General features: G+C 48.2%; 1 long non-coding RNA gene across 1 annotated transcript in view; it reads right to left on the reverse strand.

Moving 5' to 3' along the window:
- Positions 1-1,641: 1,641 nt before the first annotated feature.
- LOC145545532 (uncharacterized) overlaps positions 1,642-19,055 on the reverse strand; it is a 76,291-nt gene continuing 58,877 nt past the window's right edge. The window contains exons 4-5 of the long non-coding RNA XR_014082139.1: positions 14,945-15,015; positions 1,642-9,185 (exon numbers count right to left, since the gene is read on the reverse strand). This is a non-coding gene — a long non-coding RNA (uncharacterized LOC145545532). The remainder of the gene's footprint in view (positions 9,186-14,944; positions 15,016-19,055) is intronic.

A 19,055-nucleotide genomic window follows, 5' to 3' on the forward strand; every position in this document is an offset into this window, starting at 1 on the left:
ATCAGGAAATGAGATTTCAACTCCATTCAACTAAATCCAACAAATATTTACAGAGGAACCTCTAAGCACAAGGCTCTGTAAAGCTGGGAGCAGTGGAGAGAGGCTCTTTGCCAGGGCCCGCCTCCCAGATGATTCTAGATTTAGGTCCCACCTTAAGGCTTTTCTCCCTACCAACACCCACAGCTTCAGCCTGCAGCCCAGGGGCCTGGTCCTCACAATTGGTCATTGATGAAGGCTCTGCTTGGTGAGGGTGCACCCAGAGGCTCCCTGAGAAAATGCTCGCAGCACTGGCAGCCCCTTCCCACCTCTGGTGGGCGGGGAAGGTGGGGGTGGTATTGGGGGGTGCTTCTCCCCACCCTGCAGGATCAAAAGCAACCAGAGGAATAGGCAGTAGAGGAGAGGTGGTCCCCTGCCCCCTTTAGGAGATGGAAACAGGGACTGAGGAATGTGGGAGCCTGGACTTTCCTTTTGATTAGAAGGAAAAGCTATTCCTCCCCACAGTGGGGCTTCCAGCCTAGAGTCCAACCCACAGGCAGGCCTCTCTCAGCAGATGCCCTGGAAGACTCTCCCTGTATCTTGGTGTCCAAAGTGAAATGCGCAATACAATCCTTTGGGTGAAGCAAAAAAGATTGAGTCAGGTTTTTTTAATCTAGAAACTTAAGACTTATCAAATATTTAATAAGTGGGTTGACACCTTCCTTCCTCAGTCCCAGTTTCATATTATTCTGAGTCCCGGAAGGTTCTCTGGGACTCCTGGGGGTGAGGGCTGTGTGAGGTGTTTAGGGGCACCCTCCCACTTTGGCTCCCTGTCAGTACATGGCTTCATTTGTTCCTAAGTACTCCAGCATATCACCAGTGTGGCTGGTTCTATAAAAACCAGGCCTTAAACAGAAGAATATTTTCATACTTTGTAAAAGAGAGAGGTATAACACAAAACTCTTTCTCAACCTACAGGTATTCTAGGAATCACACCGAAGGACAATTTGTGCATTTTTTTTTTTTTTACAGAAAAACAAGTATATTCTAGTCTCTGACCTTTTCTATGATGAGTGCCTATTGATAGTGTGTGACCTCAACCAATATTTCAGACAAAAATTAGTCCTTCCTATCAACCTATAGGAAACATTTTAACAGTGAGAGAGGAACATCTTTTCAAGTATGCTAAGGAGAGAGCATTTTGAAAATGGTTATTTGGACGTGTTTCCATCATAAGGTGATGTTATTCCTGAAAACTATGTAAATATGTCAACTATTAAAAATTCTATCTACACAGTTAAAGAAATAAGCTTGGACAATTTTCCAAACAAAGAGTGTAAGAAGACTTTGAATCAGTTTGCTAAAAATGTAAAAACAAAGCTTTCCAATTATTTTGCAAATATAATAACCAGGAAATGTGGAAATTTACTAGCTAAATGTCAAAATAAATTGCACGATGGATGGATGGGAGTGAAATACAAATATCATGATTTAATGGGCCCAGTGAATGATACATACCTATCATGTAGTGAAGTATCTCTTACAGCTATGGCCATTATGAATACCATGACTCAAAATGTATAAACATTCACTTAGCAAATGATTCAGCAATCCTACTTCTAGGTATTTCCTCAAGAGAAATGAAAAACATGTGCACACAAATACCAGAATGCAAATGTTTATTTGTTTTATTCACAAATTTGTTTTTATTCACAATTTATTCACAACAGTTTTATTCACAGTTGCTCCAACTGGAAACAACCCAAATGTCCATCAACTGTTAAATGGATAAGCAAATTGTGGTATGGAATACTACTTAGCAATAAAAGGAACGTATTACTCATATACACAGCATGGATGAAACTCAAAAGCAATATGCTAAGTGAAAGAGGCCAAACACAAAAGATCACATACTCTGATTCCAATTACATGACATTCTGGGGGAAAAGGCAAAAATATAGGGAAAGAAATCAGACCAGTGATTCCTAGGGGTTGGAAGAGGGGAATGACTGAAAAAGTACATAAAAGAACCTTGGGGTGATGAAAATATTATACATCTTGACTGTGATGGTAGTTACATGCCTCTATATACATGTGAAAACTCATCAAAACATACACTTGAAAAGTTAATTTTACCATACATAAATCTCATTTTGATAAACCCAGTGTTGAAAAAAGTGTTTAGCATATGTGCTCAGTCACTTCAGTCTTGTCCGACTCTTTGCTTAGCATATAATGCTACATAAACATTGAATAAAACAAATATTTTAAAGCATAGAAGAAATCTAGAAGTATACAACCAAAGGGAATTTCCTGATTCTCCATGGTTAGGACTCAGCATTTTCACTGCTGGGCCCAAGTTCAGTTCCTGGTCGGGGAACTAAGATCCCACAAGTCATGTGGCCAAAAATAAATTGAAAAATAAAATGAGGACTTTAAAAAAAGAAGTGCTACAACCAAAATATTACCAGAGATAATCTCTAAGTGGTAAATTATTGTGATTTTTACTTTTTAATTTTGTTTTCTGTTTATAAAAGTAAGCAGAAGTTTGAAAAAATTGACTCTAACATTCACATGGAAGTGCCAGGACCTAGAATCATCCAAACAACTTTTGAAGAATGAAGCTGGAAAACACTACCTGATTTCAAAATTTATTATAAGGTTACAGTAAATCAAAACAGTCTGATATTATTAGCCTAAAGATAGACATCAGTGGAACAGAATCAAGAGACCAGAAATAGACCTTTATACTTAAAAAAAAACAAAAAAACGCAGCTTTACTGAGGTAAAATTGATCTATAAGTATTATCCTTTACTTATATGGACAGGTGATTTTCAACAAAGGTACAAAGGCAATGCAGTGCAAAAAAGATGGTGTTTTCAAAAAATCCTGCTGACACCCATAAGCAAAAAAGTAACCCTCTATCTACGTTTTGCATCAGACACAAACTATAATTCAAAATGGCCATAGACTTAAATGTAAAATTTAAAACAGTAAAACATCTAGAAGGAAACCTTTACAACCATGGAGTAGGCAAAAATTTCTTAGCTATATCACCAAAAGCATGATCCATAGAAGACTAAATTGATCAGTTGGACTTTATTCAAATTCATCCAAACAGACACTATTAAGAGAATGAAAAGAGGGACCATAGGTTTGGAGAAAGTATTTGAAAATCATGTATCTGATAAAAGACTTGGATCCAGAATATATAAATAACTCTCAGAAAGTAATAGTAAGAAAACAACCTAATCAATAACAGATAAAGCACTTGAGATACCCCTAAAAACCTATTGGAATGGCTAAAATAGATTGACCCTATCAAGTTTTGGCAAGGATATGGAGGAACTGGAACTTGACACATATCTGGTGAAAATGTAAAATGGTACAACCACCAGCCACATTGGAAAACTTTTTGGAAGTTTCTTAAAAAGTTAAACATACACTTATCATGATCCAGCCATTCCACTCCTAGATTTACCCAGAGAAATGAAAGCATATTTTTCTACAAAGACTTATTCATGAATGCGCATAGTAGCTTTATTTGTAATAACCAAATACTGGAAACAATCAAGGTCCATCTTCAGGTGACTGGATACACAAACTGTGGTATATCTGTACAATGGAATATTACTCAGTATTTAAAAAAACAATTAACTATTTATGTTATGTAACATAGATGTGTCTCAAAAATAATTATGCTGAGAGAAAGAAGTCAGACTAAAAAGAGTTCACATGGACTTTCCAGGTGGTCCAGTGGATAAAAGTCCACCCACCAATGCAGGGGACACAGGTTCAATCCCTGGTCCGTGAAGATTTCACATGCCGAGGGGCAACTGAACCCATGAGCCACAACTACCGAGCCTGTGCCCTGGAGCCCGTGCTCTGGAACAAGAGAAGCCACCACAATAAGAGGCCTGAACACCGCAACTAGAGAGTAGCCCTTGCTCGCCACAACTAGAGAAAGCCTACACAACAACAAAGACTCAATGCAGCCAAAAATAAATAACATTATTTGAAAAAAGAGTACCATTTATATAAAATTATAGAACATTAAAAAAAAAAACGAATTGGTGATTGCCTGGGAATGGGTAGATGAGGGAGGGGTGGAAGAATTACATGGGAGGAAACTTTTAGGGTGATGGAAATGTTCATTTTCTTGATGGTGGTGATGATTCAAGAGTGTCTAAATATGTCAAAACTTATCACATTGTACACTTGAAGTATGTGTGCTTCACTATAGGTCAATTATATTTCAATAAAGCTATTAAAAATAAACAGATTATTTTTGTAACACAATACATTTCTTAAAGGACAGAAATAAGAGACTCAAGTCATTGTATTATATAATACACATCTTTTTGTGGTTAGTTACTATGTGGCCCCACTTAATTATTCATGTACTGTTTAGAAACTTCGTAATGTAGAGATTATGGGTATACCATTATGACTTCTGGGGTTTGGTTTTGTGGTCAGTTCTATAAAAAATCTGTATATCAGGCCCATGGCCAGGAGCATAATCCTCTTTTATAACATTGTTTCTGTGGGAAAATTGAAATTGACTTGCATTACATTTTCATAGTTCCTTCCCTTTGCCCCCAGGCTCTCTCTTCTCAAATCCACCTTACACACAGTTGCCAGACTTATTTTTTTAAAAAATTAGATCATGTTACTTCCCTGTTAAACCCCTCAGTTTAGTTCAGTCGTTCAGTCATGTCTGACTCTTTGAGACTCCATGGACTGCAGCATGCCAGGCTTCCCTGTCTATCACCAACTGTCAGAGCTTGCTCAAACTCATGTCCATTGGGTCGGTGATGCCATCCAACTATCTCATCCTCTGTCGTCCCCTTCTCCTCCTGCCTTCAATCTTTCCCAGCATCAGAGTCTTTTCAAATGAGTCAGTGCTTTGCATCAGGTGGCCAAAGTTTTGGAGTTTCAGCATCAGTCCTTTCAATGAATATTCAGGATTAATTTCCTTTAGGATGGACTGATTGGATCTCCTTGCAGTCCAAGGGGCTCTCAAGAGTCTTCTTCAACACCACAGTTCAAAACCATCAATTCTTCGGCACTCAGCTTTCTTTATAGTTCAACTATCACATTCATACATGACTACTGGAAAAACCATAGCTTTGACTAGACGGACCTTTGTTGGCAAAGTAATGTCTCTGCTTTTTAATATGCAGTCTAGGTTTGTCATAGTTTAAACACCTCAGTGGTTCCAAATGATAAACTCTCAGCTCCATAGCATGTCATTCAAGGTCCTTCCTAACTGGCTCCATCTATGTCACCAGTCCCATCTCTCAGAACTGCCTCTGTGTTTATGCATCTGGACCAGGTGCTTTTACCACTTTGAGCCTTGCCTCATGCTGTCCAGCTGTCAGTATGGGCTTCCCTTTCACTTCACTTGTGCATCTAGAAAGCTCTCTCATCATTTAAGATGCATTTCAAATATCACCCCCTTCTGGGAGCCTTCCCAGATTTTCATAGAACAGAATTTATCTTTTTCACTCTCCTTAGCACCTTACACATACATCTGCTAGAACATCTATTCTATTGTATTGCGGTAATTAAGGTGCATCTATATTACTTAGGTTAGCAGCTAAGATGCTATAACAAAAACAAAACCCCCAAACGCCAGTGGTTTGAGCAAGTTCATTTCTGTCTCACTTATAAGTCCCAGCGGCATGCTGGCTCAGCTTCACAACATTGAGAACGCTGGCTCCTTCTATTTTGTTGCTCCACCATCCTTAGCATTTTGCATTCATATTCGTAGACCAACATACATGACTCTCCAATACATCTACCTTCTGGCCATCAGGACAGAGAAAGGGGATGGAGAGAGTGTCTCCTGCCTTTCTTTGATATGATCCACAACTTGTACCATCACTGTATTCACATCCCCCTGGCCACATAAGGCTGCAGAGGGATCAGGGAAATGCAGTTTTATCCTGGGTGGCCACTGCTTCACAACACATCAGGTGTTATACTATTAGACAGACAAGGGCAAAATGGATCTTGGGGCAAATTGGCACTCTGCCACAGTCCACACCTTTAGCCATCTTACTATCTGTGATCACTCTTTACACGTGTAACATTGTCTTCCAAGACAAGTAACTTCAAACACCAGGCCATCTTGCACCGAACACCTCTGTCAGATCTGGAGATGGTTACCTGTGGTCTGGAGACCAACACACTTAAAAGACACATCTGCCCCCCACCCTCCTCCAACAGACAATGATGGAACAAGAACCACACACCACATTTTTAAAACAATTCTTAGGCGGAAAATAAAACAATGGGAACAACACAGATGGCCCCAGTCCACAGCAATTACCAAGTCATGTTAGTCAGATGTTATAAAGACTCCTTGTCCTTCTGTTTTCTAGAAGTAACTCTTTTGTCCACTGTCCTCCTTGGCTCCTGGCTTTGCCCTCTGGGAGACTCTGGTCACCACCCTCCACAACCACATCTGAAGTGGGCATCAAAGAATATGCCTCTTTCAGGCTCCTGGACTTATTTTCTTCCAGTCAGTTCCACGGGCAGGTAACTCAGCCAAAGGTCTTGTCCTGACAGAGTTTATCAGGCTGAAAACTGGTTGTATTTTTTTTACTGGCTTCCGTGCTCTGCCCAGACCCCTCTCTCAGCTTCATGGCTGCTAACTTCAGGCCATCTGAGACAATAGACCAGGGCGGAAAGGGAACACCCTTAATCTGATCTTGGCTGCTCAGCTGGCTCCCGTAGTCTGGCAGAGACTTCTCACCTGGGAAAGCTTGAGAAAGGCTCAGGGCTGTAGTCTTAACTCCTACCAAGGCTGCCTGTGCAGAGCCAACTTTGGTCACACCTTCTATCGGGTACAGAAGCAGTTAGTGTTGACAGCTTTTTGAGACTCCAAGTTTCCAGACTCTCAGTCAATTTAGATGCAGGCAGCAGGCACGGTGCCCCCTTAGCAGAACTGCATTCCTTCTGTCTCTGCTTGCAAACTGGCTGGGTCTAATCTGAGCTCGTCTCTCCTTTCTAGGAATCTGCTGAATGCAGCAAGAAGCAGTGAGGACCCCTCAGTTCTCAAGTTCTGCTAGTGTTGCAGGCTCAGAGAGCATGGGATCTTCCTGTCAAGGTATTGACCACAGAGAACAGTTTACTAAATCTTCTGCCAGAGCCTAACAAAGGTCACCAACTTTCCAGTCTGCATATCTGTATCCATCCCACCTGACTGTGAAGCGAGTGCCCACATATGTGAGTAATTTTTATGACAGTCCTCTACTGCCAAGTAGTCTTAAATCACATACAGGAAAGATTTTAGCGACTATAACCGGGAGACCAAATATAATAGCAGCTTCAACAAGATGGAAGTTGCTTTCTCTCTCATGAGAGAATCCAAGCTGGTCTGACGATTCTGCTCTGTGATGTCATGAGGACTCTGGATTTCTTTTGCCTTGCTGCTTCCCTGTCCCAGGAGGATGTTGCCATCCCTGTGGTCCCACATAGTTCACTCCCAATTTTCCACTCCAGTGAATAGGAAAGGGGAAAGGGGCTGGGGAGTGTGCATTTCAGAATTTGTACACACCACTCTTGTTCACCTCCCTTTGGTCGTATGGCTATACTCAGTTGCAAGGAAGACCATGAAAGGCACTCTTTACTCTGGATGGCCATGTACCCAGATGAAAACTCGAGTGTTCTATCACAAACAGAGAGAAAGGGAGGGAGTGATGTAGCACAAGGGTCCTGGGATCTAATGCCTGATGATCTGAGGTGAAGAGCTGATGTAATAATAATAGAAATAAAGTGCACAATAAATGTAATATGCTTGAATCACCCTAAACCATTGTCTCACCTCTGGTCCACGGAAAAATTTTCTTCCACGAAACTAGCTCTGGTGTCAAGCTTGGGAACCACTGATGTAGGGGACAATTAGTCATGTCCATCACAGCCTGTCTCCTCTTAAGAGAACTCTTTGAAGGGCAGGGACCTGTCTCACCATCATCATCCTAGGCACAGCCAAGGGCCCAGCACAGGGTCAGTGGCTACACATATTCAACATCAATTTCCCAGACCATAACCCGAACCCATGATGGCAGACCTCTGGGACATGATCATGATTAAAAGGCTTCTTTGCTGATGTGTATATAGTCTTGAATTAGGATTCAGAATAAATATTTTGCCCTCTACCAAAAAACAGGCATCTTCACCGGTGTAACCTGGGTGCCCCTAAGTAGCATGTCTTCAAGTTCTCCAGCCCTGTGGAGTCACCTCCCGTGCCCAGAGGGCTTCCTGAGGTGGGTGGTTTGTTTCTCCCACTGCAGCGTGCCCCTCCAAGGGTATTGCTCCTCATCGAGGTCCTTATCCCTGTGCCAGGAGTCCCTATTCATAACCGCCTCTTTCTAAGCTGATGCCAGTCTCCTCCCTCCTCCTTCCTAACTTACCAGGAAACCAAGGCTCAAGGGTGTAGCAGATGTTTAAACACATTTAGGAATAATGGACAGTGATTTTAGCATCATGTGGAAAGCACTTCAAATTCAAGTTCACATACTACTTTTCAAGATGTGTCGATCTTTCCCTGCCCCAGGGAACTTCCTCTTGGCAGTATTCCTCTGTTGGGCCTTGCTCTGCCCCACAACATATTTTTCAAGCCTTCTCTCAACATCCAACATCTCTCTGTTTGCACTTGTTTCTGGGTTGCTTGAGCGCTCCCAGGAACAGCCCTCCCAGTGTCAAAATTTCCCCCCTTGCTTCAGCTCAGCTACACCCCCTCCATGCTGGGCTCACCGTTACTCTGTTTTCTAAATAAAGGTCCATCACTGTTTCTCCAAGCAAAAGGGCCATCAACCCAGAGGTCAATCATGGCCGTCTCTAGTAGAAGGCAGAGGAGGCCACAATCCATCGGAACTTTAGTCATTTTATTTCCTCCACGCTCTGCATACAAGATCTTATTCAACCCTTGAAACCCCTCTGCGAGGAGAGGTGAGACACTCGAGGTCCAGAGGTGTTAAGCCACAGTCCAAGGCCACACAACAGGTGAGAGGAAGGGCTGGCCCACACATTGGGTTCCAACGCCCCAGCCTGGGAAGCAGCGGGCATCGCCATCTCGGGTCACCTCGTGTGTTCTGTGACTCGAGTCACATCTCCACCGTGTACAGCTCCCAGGGGACAGTGCTCACTCTTTTGCTTAGCCAGGATGGGGCCACGGCAGCCTCGTGCAGGCCCTCCTGTCCTGCCAATGGAATGAGATGGCTGTTGTGAGGAAAACCGCTGTGAACAGGGCAGACTGCCTAAAAGATGCTCTCTTAGGATGCATCCCACTCAACAGTCCCCCCAAACACACCCATTCAGACTCCAGGCTCAGGCTCTCAAATGCCCTGTCCCCACCCACTGGCATGGCCAGGTCGGGGGCAACAGGTGGGAGGAGGAGGGCAGGGGAGGGGCTGGGGGTGGGAGTTGAATTGAATAGCTGCTTTCTTCTCAGAGGCTCCCCCACCCCCAGTGGTCACTGATTAACCCTCCAGACCAGATAACCCCTGTATAGGAGGAAAAAAAAATGTGTGTTTATCTTGGGTCGTAAAACATCAATATTGACTTCTCACAGGTGAAGCCAAAGGGGAAGAGGAGGTGGGGTTGAGGAGGGGGTGAGCTTGTCACTCCTCCCTCTCGAGGCCTGAGAAACACTTGCCTGACACCCAGGGGCCAGCCCACTTGGTCTCCTTCCCTAAGGAGAACATTGGGTATTAAGGCTGCAGCAGCTAAAGAAGCTGGATCCCACCCCCTTCCACCTCAGAGTCATCCCTGCCTTTGCACACCACCCCCCACAATTATTCTCCACTCTGCTGCCCAGGAGGCCTGTTCCCCTGCCTGTCCCGCTCCCCCATCCTGACCCCAGCAGAAAACAGAGCGATCCAGGTAGTGGGTTGGAGTCAGCTCTGCTCTGCTGTTTCCCAACTCTGTGACTTGGACAGGGGATCGCCTTGAGGCCTGGTTTCCTCAACTGTCACACGGGGGTAGTCACAGCACCCCGCTCACAAGCTTCCTTAGGATGACTGACCGAGGTCACTTATAAGAAGCACTTGGAGCTGGTGCTGCTGTAAACAGCTTCACTTCCCCACCTTGTTCTCTCTTTCCTCTCCTCTCCCCTCCCTCCTGCAGCTTGAAATAACCATCACCACAGACCTTCCTCCTTGCTCTCGGCTGAGGCCTCCCTGACGTGGCTGTGGGGTGGACAGTGCCGGACTCACTCAGCACCAGAGATCACGGATGGTCTGACCAGAGCTGTGGGTCTGTAACCCTCTTCCCTCTGGCCCAGAAGGAGTCAACGCAAACATTCTCTCTGGCTGGCATTTTCCATCAGAGGGCCTGAGGAAGGGGCCTGTGGCCACACAATGTTTGGGAAGGGGCTGCTGGCTCTAAGAGTATGGCTCTGTCCTCCTCAGGGAACCTCACACCTGCATCCTGGGGTCTTCTCTCCAGCCTCCATCCCCTTTCTGAAAGGTGCTCCTCCTGCCTCTCTCGGTCCTTCCAGCCTGGGCTGGGCCCTTTCTGCCCCTCACTCCGTTCTGGGCTCCGGAAGCAGTGCGGGAGGCATCAGGCTTCTTTGATCCTCACCCAAGGCCAGGATTCTCTCCTCCCCGGCCCCAGGTAAGTCTCACCTGATGCTGTGGGAGGCCAAGGCCCCAGCCCCGAGTGCCCTTCATCCAGGTGGCCGGAGGGGCCCTGTCCCTGGGCGCCTGGTCAATTATTAACACTGAGCAAACTCAGGCCGATGGGCCCCTCGGCAGGGTCAGGACCAGACAAAGGCCCTGCTGTCTCCCTGAGCTGCCATCTTGGTGGGGGGTTGCTGGCCGGCCAGTTACCCCACAGTGGCAACACCCCTGCCTCCAGCAGGGCGCTGGAGTGGCTGCTGCTCTGCAAGGAATTGCGTGGAGATAGGCCCTGGAAGAAGAGGACGAGGGGGTAGGGTTTGGCCACAAGCCTGTTTTTAAGCCTCAGCTTCATATTTGTGAGCAAGCCTAGGATGGGGGCTGGGGAAACAAGGGCCGGCCTCGGGGCTCCCCAGGTAGGCTGCTTCTGCAGCATGTGCCACGGGGCTGACAAAGGGGTGGTGACCTGCCCCTGAGAGCAGCTCTCTGCCCTCTCCTCTCCCCCTTCATCCCCATATCTTCCTTCATTTGGAAATGTGCTGAGTGTCTTCTATGTGGCGGAAGTGTCCCCGATCTCTCCCCATCCCCCTAAACTTCCGCTCCTTCCCAATGCCTTTGCTTGCACTCTTCCATAATCTGGGAAACACTTCCTCTTTCTCCCTCTCAATCTCTTCCTCCCCCAAGAAGTCCTCCTTGCTCACCCTGCTCCCATCGCCCTGGTTCCCTCACACTGAAGCTCTCATCTCATTGGGCCTGGGCCCCTCCCCAGCTGCACCGTAAGGTCCTTAGGGACTAGGGTCCGAGACTCCCCTTTTCCCCCACCTCGGGCAACACGCACGTTAGCAGGTTTATCAGCAATGCCACCCTCAGCCACAAATCAAGCAATAAGTTACTTCCTTGCAGAACAGCAACTCAGAAGACAACTTTTACATCCGTCAGAAGATTCCAGAATCACAGCAGGTCCCAGAGTCAGCCTTGCCAGCTCAGACCTCCTCCAGCTGACTCCCTTTGGTCTTTCTGCCATGGGCATCCTTGCTCACGGGTCACAGTGCCCTCTGGGCGCCGCCCCCCCCCAACTCCATGCATCTCCAGCACCAGTTGATATCCACTCTGCCACAAATGAGCTGCCCCACCCCAGGAAAGGAAGAAGTGGGGAGAGAAAGAGGGGTTCTTCAGGTTTCCCTTCTTGGCTAAAGGCCTACAGAGTAGGAGGTACAGGACTGGTCATCAGCAGAAGGTTCACCATACTGAAACTTGATGTAATGCATTTTGTCCTTCGTTCATTCAGAGCAAATGCTGTCTCTACCCTGCCTCTCCTGCCGCTATTGAATGTTCCTGGTAGCCTCCTGGTAACCCCCTCCCTTAGTTAGGGGCACTGAGCACCTCCTGAGGACATAAGATGTGACCAGCCCTAGGGGAAGCCACTCAGGGAAGACCCCATGGTGACATTTCCATTGGCAAATGTCTCTCCCCTGGCTGGGCCTAGAGTTCCCATATCCTGTGATGATGGCTCCAAGTGAACCAGCTCACAGACAGTGACCCTAGTTGAAGGCAGAAATGGAGAGGAGAGGGACAGAGGGGAGGGGCAGGAAGAGGCTGGGGTGAAACCCCAGTGCGGAGGAGTGAATGGAGCAGGTAGGCACAAGGAGAGCAGCAGGCCCTCTGGGAGGGAGACAGGACTGGGGTGCCCCCCTCCACCCCTCTCCAGCAGCCCCCAGAGTGGCTTCTGGCCCCTCCCACTCTGAAGCAGGGATTGCTGGCCGCTCCTTAGGCCCCTCAGTCACCAATTCCAGCACGATGGCGCCATCTGCTGTGAGGCGTGAGCAGCACAGCTTACTCCATTAGGCGGTTTGAGAATTTGGGGTGAGGGTACTCCTATCTCAGGCTTTCCAGGTGGCTCAGTGGTAAGGAATCCATCTGCCCGTGCAGAAGCCGCAGGAGAGGCGAGTTTGATCCCTGGGTGGGGAAGATTTCCTGGAGGAAGAAATGGCAACCCACTCCAGGGTTTTTGCCTGGAGAATTCCATGGACAAAGGAGCCTGGTAGGCTACAGTCCATAGGGTCGCAAAGAGTCGGACACGACTAGGCAGCTAAGCATGCAACTCCCATCTCATAAATCTCAGGGATCGCAGCCTCTGTGCTGGGCTCTGGGAAATAGGCTTCACTGTGGGGGTCATCTCCCATGACCCCCAGACACCTCTCAGGTGGCCAGATTCTTTCTCCTCACTTTCCAGGTCTCCACAGATAGGGCTGGAACCCTGCCACATCTCTCTCCTTTAGCTGGACCTCTCCTGACTCTCGGACTCCAGGACAGTGTCTCCTTTCCTCTGGCGATCCTGTGGTTACAGTTCCCGAGTGGCCTTCCCACCCCAGCTTTTCCCAACTCACAGCTCCTCACCACCTTTCAGCCAAAGCCTGGGTTAGATCAAACTGAGCATGCTCCTCCGCCCCCCCGGAAGGAGGGCAGCGGGCTGGGGGTGGGCTTGGCTGGGTCAGTGTTGGGGCCGGGCCCAACACTGGAGATCTTCGCTGGGCTTAGCGCACTACTTCTCCGAGATGAGCTGAGACAGCTCGGTCTGTGGTCCCGGCTGTCGCTCAATCTATAGGCAGGGTTGGGGGCTCTTCAGCCTTCTAAAGGCCTCTTGGGCTCCTTCTCTCTTTCCCTCCCCCCGCTTCTTCTCCCACACCCATAGCCTGGGTTAGTGCCCCATCCTCTTGGACTCTCCCTCTCCAGATCCTCATCCTTACTGCCAGGGCAACCTTTCCAAACTTCCAAGAGATCCCTTCATGTTGTTCAGTCGCTCAGTCGTGTACTATTCTCTGCGACTCCATGGACTGCAGCACACCAGGATCCCTTCATGCCTCTGCTTAAATTCCTTCATAATCTCCCTGTTGTCTTCTGGAAGAAATCCAAACCACCCCATCAGGCAGGCAGGGCCACACGCCCTCTGGCCCCTCCAGCTTCATCTCTCAACACCCTTCCATTCTCTCTGCTACGGCCATGCCAGGGCCGCCTTGAGGTCTGCCACACCTGGGCCTGTGAACACTTCCCTAGCCTAGAACACCTTCCCTTTGCTTGGCTTACTCCTCCCCTTCATGAAGCAGCTCAGACCTCACCTCCTGTGAGAAGCCTTTCCTAACAGTTCCCCAACCCTCCCTAAGGTTCTCCAACCCTCATATAACATATGAGCTCCTCATATATTATACAAACAACCCTCAGCCTCACCAAGGACGGGGACCTGGTCTTTGTAGCAAGTAGATAAGCAGGAATGAATGGATGGATGAACAAATGAATGAACAAATGAACGCATCTGTGGCCAGGGGTAACAGCCAGAAAAATGGCATGCTGATCACCAGAGGACCATGTGACCCTCTGGGTTTTCTGCCCTCCCCTACCCACTGAGCCCTGTCCCTCACTTGACAATCCCCTTTTTTGTGTCACTTCTAAACGCTTCAGGGTTCCTACCCTACCTCACCCCCAGAAACCCCCTGGCAGCCTCTCTCTAGTCTCAGAGTGCCCTCCTCCACACAGTAACCAAGAATCAGCCCCTTCACTCAGCCAGACCTCTGCAGTTTTCTCCTTCTAACCAGTCCACAGGTACCAGGCCTCCTTCCACAAGGAAGAGTTACTGGGATCAGCACAAGGAAGCAGGGTTTTTCTGCCTGTTCCCAGGAAGCCTCCTGCTGCATGCTTGGGCAGCTCACTTGATCCTCAGAAAGCCCATATCACTTCACTTGGACCTCAGAAATAATGTTTTGCGATAGGGAAATTTCATCTATTCTGCAATGCCATACCATTTTTGAGAGCAAGGGCCACATGGCAAAGTGAGACTTCTAAGGCAAGGTTGTCATAAAAAGACACTGTTCTTTCAGATGACTTACTCTGAAGGAAACCACCATCATGTCATGAGGACATCCAAGCAGCCCTAGAAAGGGATCCATGAGGTGAAGAACTGAGAGCCTCTGCCAATAGCCAGCATCAGCTTGTCAGGTGGATCTTAGAATCACGTCCTCCAGCCCCAGTTAAGCCTTCAGATGACCACAGCCTAGGTCAACATCCTGACTGTAACTTCATGAGAGATCCTGAGCCAGAAACGCCCTGCTAAACCGCTTCCAAATTTCTAATCCCCAGGAAGCATGAATTTCAGCTAAATTTTGGATTAATTTATTATTGAGTGATAGATAATTAATACAGATTTGACAATTTTATGATTCTCAACTCCTGGCCAGAAGAAAACACACAATGAGCTTCAAGGAAAGGGCTGATGACTAGAATTGAAAGTACACAGCTGCCCCAGCAAATGTGTACTGACATGATTATTTCAGAGCTGAGTCACACTTACCTACCCAGATGGGTCAAACCAGAATCATTCTTCATTTTTCTCGTACTCTTTTTGTCTTGATCTGATCATTCCTACTATTGACAAGCAGGGGAAAAAAGAAAAGAAGATGCAAAAAAAAAAAACCCATTTAAATTGCTCCTTAGACATATCTCCATTTCCATACATTTAGCTCGGTCTCTTTTGTATAAAATTGCCGAGTTTTCCAAGATTTTCTCATCCCTTCCCCCTCTCCTAGCCAAGATAATTTTCCGGTGCAGGGAGATGTTTATGGACCTCATGGTGGTGGGAAGAGGGAGATGAAGTTCTAAGTGGAGTCCTCTGCATTTTTATACACACACACAGGTAGGACAGGACTGGAGCCTCCTGGTCTCTGGGGCTCGCTGGTAGGGGTGAGGCTGGGGAGGAGTAACGCTGAAACATGTGGTCCCTGCTCCGGGCTGGTGGTACAGATCTTGCCTCTGTGGTCCCCGGGACCTAGGACCACCTGGCCGCATTCTTCCCAACCACTCCAGAACAAGCAGTGTGCCATGAAGCTGTCTCCCAGACGACTTTCCCCAGCCATTTCAAACCACCTCCTGGGTGGCATAATATTGCCTTGGAAGCATCTAGAATCGCTGCTTTGCACAGGGGAGTGTCACTAAAGTTTCCTCCCCTGCTGCAATCTGAGTCAAGCCCTACCCACCCCTCACCAGCAGGATTTTCCCTCACACCTAAGTGGGGTTTCTCCCACATAAGCCTCTGAGGTAGAAGGATGGTGCTGCCTTCTTTGGATTCCCCTTTCCTGGTCCCATTGCCATTAGCAGCAGCTTCTCTGCAGCCTGTCTGCTTCAACCTTGCTTGAAGCCTTGTTTTGAAGCCCCCTCCACTTCACTGGGCAATAAGCTTCATCAGGGAGGGCTACAGGGAAACAGGAATCACGGGAACATGAAAACACATCACTTTACATATCTGCGTGCAGAGATCCATAGACACCAATACCAAGATCTCCATCTACTCAGGCCCCCATGGCAGACACCCTGGGGTGAGTGGGACCAGTTCAGAGACTTCTCAGTGTTACCCCAGGAGCTGCACCCCATCCTGTTCCTTTGTCTTCCCTCTTAAGATTTTTTTTTTCTCCCCATTTCTCAAAGGCCTTGGGAGGGAGACAAAGAGGAGGGAATTATACCTCTGTTCAGATCTTCCTAAGGATAAAAACTTGGAGGTGCCCCTCTAGCTGGTGGATTTCCATGGCTTAAATGCTTCCTGCCCCTCGAGGCTTCTGGATGCAGTCCCCTCCGCTGGGCTCCAGACCCCTCCATTGGCTGCTCTGAGATTCCATTCTCTGATCTCCCAGCAGCTCTTCCAACTCAGCCTGTCCCAAACTGAACAGTAGTTTAGTTAACTGTCCTTAAACTACCTGCTCCTCTTTCTCCAAACCACATGCATCTGGTCCTCTCTGCTCCCTAAACAGCTCCCCTTCTCTCCCTCCCTCTCCCACTGCACTGAGTCAGCCCTCAAGTACCACTTCCCATCTGGGTCTCCTCTCTCCACCGCCCTCCCAGCCCTTCATGGTGACTGCAGAACTATTCTTAGGGCAAATCCGGTCTTAAGCCCTCAGGCTTCAACTCCTTCCGGGACTTCCCGGTGATCACAGGACAACACCCTTGGCAGAGCAGCACTCTGCGCCCTGATCCAGCCTGCCCTGACCCTTCTGCTCTGATGTTTATGAGCTGCTTCACAGGTCCCCAGACAGGCCTGGCTCTCTCTTGACTTCCCTGTCACACGTGTTGTTGGAATGCTCACTCCCTTGAGTGCCTGCTGAACTGCTCATTTTTCAAGATCCTGCTTGAGTCACATCCCCTGGGAAGGCATCCTGAGTCAGAGTTAATCACGCCCTTCTTCTGTTACCATGGAACCTTATTCAGGTTTCCGCTTGGGTGCCTCTCCCATCCTCCGCCGAGCAGCCTGGCCACAGCACCACCACCTCCCACCTGGACTGTTCCAAGTATCTCCCGACCCAGCCCCCTGCCCTTGCCCTTGCCTCTTCCAGGCTACTGTGGACACAACAGTCCAAATGGTCCTCTGGGAAAACCAGTCAATAAACATCTCCTGGTTCAAAACTCTTCAGTGCCTCCCATCTCACTCACCATAAAAGCTAAAACTCTACAGTGGCCCCTGAGATCTCCTGGCCTAGTCCTCCTTACCTTTGGACCTCCATCTCTGCTCCCCTTTCCCTCTCTGCCCCAGACACATTGGCTTTCTTGCTGCTCCTGAACACTCAAGGCCCTCTCCTGCCCCTGGGCCTTTGCATATCCCCCAGAACCCCCTCTCATCTCCCCTATCAGCTTCAAGTCTTTGTTCCAGTCTCACCTCCTCAGGGAAGCCCACCCCCCCAGGCCTGTGAACACTGCAACCAGCCTATGGCTCCCGATCCCCCCTACCTGCTCCATTTTCCTTTCTTACAGCACGTCAAAGAACTGATGTTTTCAAACTGTGGTGCTGGAGAAGACTCTTGAGGGTCCCTTGGACTGCAAGGAGATCAAACCAGTCAATCCTAAAGGAAATTAACCCTGAATATTCATTGGAAGGACTGATGCTGAAGCTGAAGCTTCAATACTTTGGCCACCTGATCCGAAGACTCAACCCACTGGAAAAGACCCTGAGGCTGGGAAAGACTGAGGCAGGAGGAGAAGGGGACGACAGAGGAGGAGATAGTTGGATGGCATCACCGACTCGATGGACATGAGTTTGAGCAAATTCTGGGAGATAGTGAAGGACAGGGAAGTCTGGAGTGCTGCAGTCCATGGGGTCGCAAAGAGTCAGACATGACTTAGCAAATGAACAATGATAGCAGTTTTCACCTTCTAAACATATTTGTTAACTTATTATTATTTTTTAATTTTTATAGCCTGTCTCTCCTTCCAAAACTATCTGGTTTGTTTACTCATAGATCCAATGAGCCTAAAATATTGCTGACACATGGTATACACTCACTAATGAATGCATGAATCAATCAATCAAAGCTATTGGTGGGCTTCCTCAGTAGTCAGTGAGGCCCTAGAGATGGAATCCATGCTCAATCACCTCTGGACCCTCAGGGCTTAGCCTATTGCCCTGGCCACAGTGGTTGTACAAGAACCATTTATTGAATGAATGGATAGCTGTATGGCTGGATGAATAAAACTAGGCCCTGCCCTTTTGGCTGAGGGAGAAAAGCAGAGACCTGAGCCCTCCACACAAACGCCCAGTTTTTCCAGGGCTCCTCCTGTGCTCTGATCTCCTACATCTTCCTGGAGGGTCCTGCCTTAGCCCTTTCCCCTCAGGCCCAGGCCTCACCAGCTGTTTGTTTAGGAGGAGTTGATAAGTTAATCTCCACCCAGGTAAGGCTGTCTGAATACTGTCTAAGACCAGGTGCTTTCCTAGAAAGGTGATACATTGCAACCAGAGACAATCCCTTAACCCAGAGGAATGGAGCAAAGTGGTAAAACACCAGGTGTTTCAGGCTGTAAAAGGTTTCGGGGCCTGGGCCATGGCTCAAACTGGGGCGGCAGGCTGGAGGTTGCTGTGGCCTCTGTACAGGGTGCCTTGACCTTCCTGGGTGTCCCCCTGAGGACCGGGACTTGGCGCAGGGCTCAGCCCTGAGCTGAGGAGCAGACACTGCTCGCCCCACACAGACTGAGGGCAAGAAGGTCCGGCTGCCAAGGCCCCCCTCCCCAGCCCCCAGGCATGGGATGGACCCCCGACGACGTGGGCCTTGGGGGTTTCCGGCTGTTTTTGTAGCTACAATCACGTGTTCCTTCGTGTAACCTGAGCCTCCAACACGGCATGAGCCTGCACCCCAGCTCCCGAACCACATCTGCTTCTCATTTCCACCCCAGGAAAATGGCCCAATTTCCATGAGTCGCTGGCCCAAGCCCAGGCTGGAGCCTCTCAGCGGCCAGCCCCACCCAGCTGGGTTCCATTACTGGGGTGGGGGGTAGAGGCTGAGAGAACATTAGAGGTAGTGGGTGTGTCATGGAGCTGGCGGGGGTGGGGGGGGGCAGGAGGCCAGAGTGCTTGGGGTGGTTCTGTCAAGACCTTGCAGTGTGTCCTCGGGGGAGTCCCCAACCTCTCTGAACTTCAGTTTTCTCAT

Source organism: Giraffa tippelskirchi, chromosome 4 (assembly GCF_054371585.1).
Source record: "Giraffa tippelskirchi isolate mGirTip1 chromosome 4, T2T-mGirTip1v1.2.pri, whole genome shotgun sequence".
NCBI lineage: Eukaryota > Metazoa > Chordata > Mammalia > Artiodactyla > Giraffidae > Giraffa > Giraffa tippelskirchi.